The following is a 6,000-nucleotide window of genomic DNA, read 5'->3' as shown; positions in this document are numbered from 1 at the left end:
TTCGTCTTCGGAAGGCTTGGTTCGTGACACAGCCTTATAGAGCTATGTTGCTTAAGGCCGTTCCCTCCCTCATGAGCCTCTAGGGCTCAGGGATGTGGTGCATACTACCTTTTGGGTCCCATTTTTTGAACACTTGATCCCTGGGTTGGGGGAACAGGCTACACTGAAAACCTGGATCCAGATCCTAGATCTGCTACTGATTGCGTGCTCAGGGAGATACTGTCATTTCTCCTTGTCTTACCTATAAAGATAATATTACTAATCATGTGTTTTAAATGGGCAATTTAAAAAATCTTTATTGAGAATTAAGTTTACAGAGCAGACCAGTTTTCCATTCAACAGTTCTTGCACATTTTATTGCAGCTCATTTATTTGCAGTCCCCACAATGTAATAAACAAATCACTTCTTCCACTTCCCATAGTTCTCCTTTCCAGTCTCCCTTTTCCACCTTTTGAGCATTGTCCTTGGGAAAATGCTCTCCATTTGGCCTTCAATGGCTCTTTTTTCTCAGGGGCATATACCTCACTAGAGTTATTGCTCCCCTGATAGACTTGTCTGTTGTTTGCCTGAGAAATGAGCCATGGGGGTGAGTTCATTTTCAGACATGGATGACTAGGGCTTGGGGGTCTCACCAGGTTCTATCAGACTAGTAGGTGTGGTGTTTGTAATGATTTTGAATGTGCCACATTTTTCTCCCTTGCTATCCAAGATCCTTCCTTCCTGTCTGTGTGTCTATCTATCCATCCTGTTGAGGTATCAGGTAGTGATGGCCAGTCACTATCTAGTTCTGGTATCAGGGTCTTAGAGGCTGATGTTCCATTTGACTAATTGCCTGCAGTTGTCTTTGGTCGTCTTCCTTCCAGACAGAAAGAGATCAATAATTGTGCCTTAGAAGGCCACTGGGAAACTCCCAAGACCCTCATCATTACTCAACACAGTAGGATGTAAAGCATTGTGTTTGTGGACTGTGTTATGCCAGCTGGTGTGGTGTCCCTGAGATGATGGTTCAAATATGACTTGATTTTATATACCCGTCGAGTATTTAACTAAAGAGTCCTTGTGATATAGTGGGTTATTCGTTGAGCAGCCAACCACACGGTCAGCAGTTTGAATCCACCAGCCCACTCCATGGGAGAAGGACGAGGCTTCCTGTTCCTCTATAGCTTTGCAGCCTTAGAGACCTGCAGGCGCAGTTTCACTCAGTCCTCTCAGGCGACTCAGTGGCAGCAAGTGAGGGCAAAAGTCCTGGGAGTCTGCCCAGTCTCTTTCCGATCAAGTCTGTGTTCCTTTCTTTCTCACCCATGTTACCTGGTGTCTCTTGTGGTCTTGCTCAGCAAGGGCAGTAGTGGTGGCCAAGCATCCTCTCATTTCCGGGCTGTGCAGTTAGTCCTTTGGACTAATTGTTTCTTTGATTCCTAAGTTGTCTTCATTCTCTGTGCTCCAGGCAGGAAAAGACTGACACTTGCCTCTTAGATGACTGTTTGCAAGCTCTTGCAATTGCACGCCGCTTCTCACCAGACTAAGACAGCACGTTGCCATTATGAACTGCATTTGGCCGATTGACCTAGTTTCCCTGAGTCTGTGGGCCTTAGCTTGCAAGTTCAGTACTTCCGTTCTGATGTCTAAGTAGTTTCTGTAACTGCCCCCTTTCTTTTCTATATGTGAGTATGCAAGCAGTATTTACAAGTATGGTGTATTCCTATATGCCCCCCTTCGCTTATCTAGTGTACAGATTTACCTGTATTTCTACTCATAAATTCTTGTTAGTTATTACTGTTGTCGAAGGCGCACTCATGGCGCAGTGGTTAAGAGTTGGGCTGCACTCTGCAAGGTAAGCAGTGTCAACTCGGGAGAACAGTGGGGGTTTCTTCACCCATGAACGATTACAGTCTTGACCTTGGTATATTTCATCCAACCATCCATATTAAATGTTCCCACTTTTCAAACATTACACAGCATCGTGGTTTAGGATGAAAAGCTCCGGCCCTCTGTCTAGTGGCCTTTCATGCCCCATGGTTGCAGCAGTGTGGGGAGAGAACTGTATGGAAAATGGGGGCAGATTCCAGGAGTCCAACTAAATAAAGGACAAGTTACCTACCTTTGTGAAAGGACACGTCACTTGCCTTGAGCACTTTGAAAAAGTTATTGCTTTCTTAACGGTCTTTTTTTCTCCCCACCAGGGACTTGTCATAGGCTGATAATTCGACATAACTTTAAAAGCCCATATCCAAGCGTTTATATACATATTAACAAATGATTCTTGGATTCTTTTTTTTTTATTTTAACAATTTATTGGGGCTGATACAATTCTTTTCACAGTTCATACATATACATACATCAATTGTATAAAGCACATCTGTACAGTCTTTGCCCTAATCATTTTTTTCTCTTTTCTTCTTTTACATTTTATTAGGGACTCAAACAACTCTTACCACAATCCATACATATACATACATCAATTGTATAAAGCACATCCATACATTCCCTGCCCCAATCATTCTCAAGGCATTTGCTCTCCACTTAAGCCCCTTGCATCAGGTCCTCTTTTTCCCCCCCCTCCCTCCCCATTCCCCCCTCCCTCATATGCCCTTGGTAATTTATACATCGCTATTTTGTCATACCTTGCCCTATCCGGAGTCTCCCTTCCCCCCTTCTCTGCTGTCCCTCTCCCAGGGAAGAGGTCACATGTGGATCCTTGTAATCTGTTCCGATTCTTGGATTCTTTAGAGCTCTTTTCTAAGTGCAATATTAAATTTCTGAGTCAGCTTCTAGTTGCCGTGTTTCATCTCCTTCACTTGCATTTTATTTTGTGTTTGTCCTGAAGGAAAGAGGAAAGCATATGTGAATTGTACTGGTTTCACTGAGTCTTTGGGATTTATTAATCACTCGTTTTTAGGTTAGAGTATTAGAAAAAGAAACACTTTGTTTCCTAAGCTGAAGGTCTAAGAGATCAGTGCATTTGACTTATAAATTATTTATGTATTTACTATCTTTCCAATGAATTTGTTTTAAAAAACAAGTTATCAGCAGCTTTCTTCCTTTCTTCCATTAAGTGTGCAGGTGATAGGTTTCAGCTGGAGGAAAAACAACCCCAGACAATAATGAGAGTCTCAGAACCTCAGTGTCAGGGACAGACTTACCCTGCCGTGTGGGGCTGCTGCCGGTTGGCATCAGCACCCACTCGACGGCAGTGGGTTTGGTTAGTTGTCTTTTTTATTACCGTGGTTAAAGCATAACTTATGTTACAGTATTTCCCGAAGTTGCCATTTATTCTTAACGCACCTCTCATTTTCTTCCTTTACTACTTTGGTTGTGTTGTGCCAGCTTTTCCTTTATTGTGTATTGCTTTTTCCTTCATCATGATTACTACTTGCGTATGATCTTGTTCATGGGTGTTAATCAGTTCTTGACTTTTTTTTATTTCCGCCCCCACAACCCCACCCAGCCCCAGTTCTTGACTTTTTATAATAGTAGTCTCATATAATGATTATCTTTTTGTAATTGGTTTATTTCACTCAGCATAAGGCTTTCCAGATTCACCCAGGTTGTGAGATGTTTCAGATTCATTTTCATTCTCTCTCGTATCATATTCTATTGTCTATGTGTCCCACAGCTTGTTTGCCCATTTACCCAATATGAAGTTGGCATGGAGGCCGTATCTGACCTCCTCTGGCGACGTGAGGGAGAAGGCGAATCCATCTCCTCACCAGTCCATGCCCCACTGCCAAGAGGCAGAGATTAGACATGCCTCCAGCCTCCTCCTTTACCCGATTCTGACACCAACCATTCCTCCCACAGCACCTTACCATCCAATGATCGCACAGAACTCACAGACAACTGTGGAAATGTATGTAGAGGGGGGAGATCAATTTAATAAAAATAAATTTATAATTATATATAGGGACATTAACAGGTCATCCCAAGCCAGGATCAGAAAACATTAAGGACACTGTCACTGGCCCGCAACACCACCGTTCTTCAGCCAGCAACCAAGTCTCTGTAGTCTTCAGCCTCTCAACCACGTAGACCCTAGGCCCCTGCCTCCATGGGTCAGGGAGCCTCCTGCACAGTCTCAGTGTGATTCCTCTGCACTGCCTCCTGGACTCCTTGCCTCAGCCTCTAGTCTTGGTGTGGCATGGCCTCTACTGCTTTTGCCACTTCAGGCTCTACTAGTGGCCTTCCTTGCTAGTGCTGGGAATTCTTTCTGTCCCTGATTCTGAAATAGCTCTTAATACCCGGGGTAATGGCAACCCAAACTGACCAGTCTCCTCTATTATTGTTTCCCACACCCTGTTTGCATAGTCCTGCCCAGTCATTTGGTAGGCGTCACAGAGACATGGGTAGAGGAGCTATTAGGAAATTGCACTACACTGCATCTGTTGATGGACATTTAGGTTGTTTTTGTCTTTTGCTATCATGAACAATGCTACAGTGAGGATGTGTGTGTGTGATAGCTCTTATTTCTCAGATGTATACCTAAGAGTGGGATTGCATGTTTTATTTTGTCACCCCCCCCCCACCAACTTTGTAAGGAAACATCTTACCATTTTCCATAATGGCTGTACCATGTTGCAGTCCCACCAGTAGTGTCTTCAGAGTTCCAGTCTCCCCACAGCCTTGCCAATATTTGTTATTCTGATTTTCGGTCAATGCCATTATCGCTTCAGTGAGTTAATATTTCGTTGTAGTTTTGATTTGTAACTCTATTGATTCATCATCCCGAACATCTTTTCCTGTGCTTTTTAGCTAGTTGCGTACATGTCTTCTTTGATGAAGTGTCTGTTTGTAGTCTTTGCCCATTTTTAAATTGGATTCTGCTTACCTCTTTGTTGATGAAGTTTTCTATTCATTTCAGGGATTAGAACTTTGGCAGATAATGTTACTGCCAAACAGTTTCCCCCAGTCTGTAGGTGAAGTCTTTCATGAGCATAGGGATGGCACTTTTAGGAGGTATCAGTTACCTTGCTTGGTAAAGTGGAGGGGCAGCGAGAAAGAAGGCCTGCAGCGAGTTGGATCGACACCATGGCTGCAGCAGTGGGCTCAGGCACAGAAACCGTGGTGAGGGTGGTGAGGGTGGTGCAGGACCGCGCCATGTGTGTTGTGCACAGGGTCACGATGGGTCATAACCAGCTCGATGGCACCTAGCATCGAACAACAATTGCCTAGTTTATGTTCTGCTCTTTCTACAGATACATTTGAGGATAGTAGCTATCTTAGCAAGGTTGAGTCAGTCCATGAACATAGTCTATTGCTTCATTTAGTAAGGTCTTTTGTATTTTTCAATAATTTTGTTCATCTTTTATAATACTCACCCTTAACTATTTGGAGATTTTTGATACCATTATAAATTATACTTTTAAAATTTGAATTTCTAGTTCATTGCTAGTATTTAGAAACAGTTTTTTGTACATAACCATTTATCATTCAGTCATTCTAATTTTAGTAGTTGTTTTGTGTTATCACAAAACAAATTATAATAACCAAGACAATATGATATTGGCATTAAAAAAGGACAAGTAGATAGCTCAGTGATTCTCAACCTTCCTAAGGCTGCAATCCTTTAATACAGTTCCTCATGTTGTGGTGACCTCCAACCATAAAATTATTTTCGTTGCTACTTTATAACTGTAATTTTGCTACTGTTATGAATTGGGCGACCCCTGTGAAAGGGTCATTCGACCCCCAGGTTGAGAACCGCTGAGATAGGTGAAAAAGAGTCCAGAAATAGACCCATAGATATATGGACATCTAACTTTGGACAAAATGAAAGGTACTTTAGGAGATATAGGTGTGTGTTTCAAAGACAGGTAATTCCTTTGCCCTGGTGGCTATGGATGCAAGGCAGGCTTCTCATGAACAGAATCACCCACTTTATTAATAAAAGATGGCTTGTATTGAATAAGACAGGCTGGGACAAGCATTTGAAGATGTTTTTGAGGTATTGCGGCAACCTTCAATTCTCCCCAGAACAACCTTGTAAACTGCTGGTTTTTTCCCCT

The sequence above is a fragment of the Tenrec ecaudatus genome, chromosome 12 (assembly GCF_050624435.1).
Source record: "Tenrec ecaudatus isolate mTenEca1 chromosome 12, mTenEca1.hap1, whole genome shotgun sequence".
Classification (NCBI taxonomy): Eukaryota; Metazoa; Chordata; class Mammalia; order Afrosoricida; family Tenrecidae; genus Tenrec; species Tenrec ecaudatus.
The sequence above is the reverse complement of the archived record's forward strand: the minus strand, read 5'-3'. Positions refer to the sequence as shown.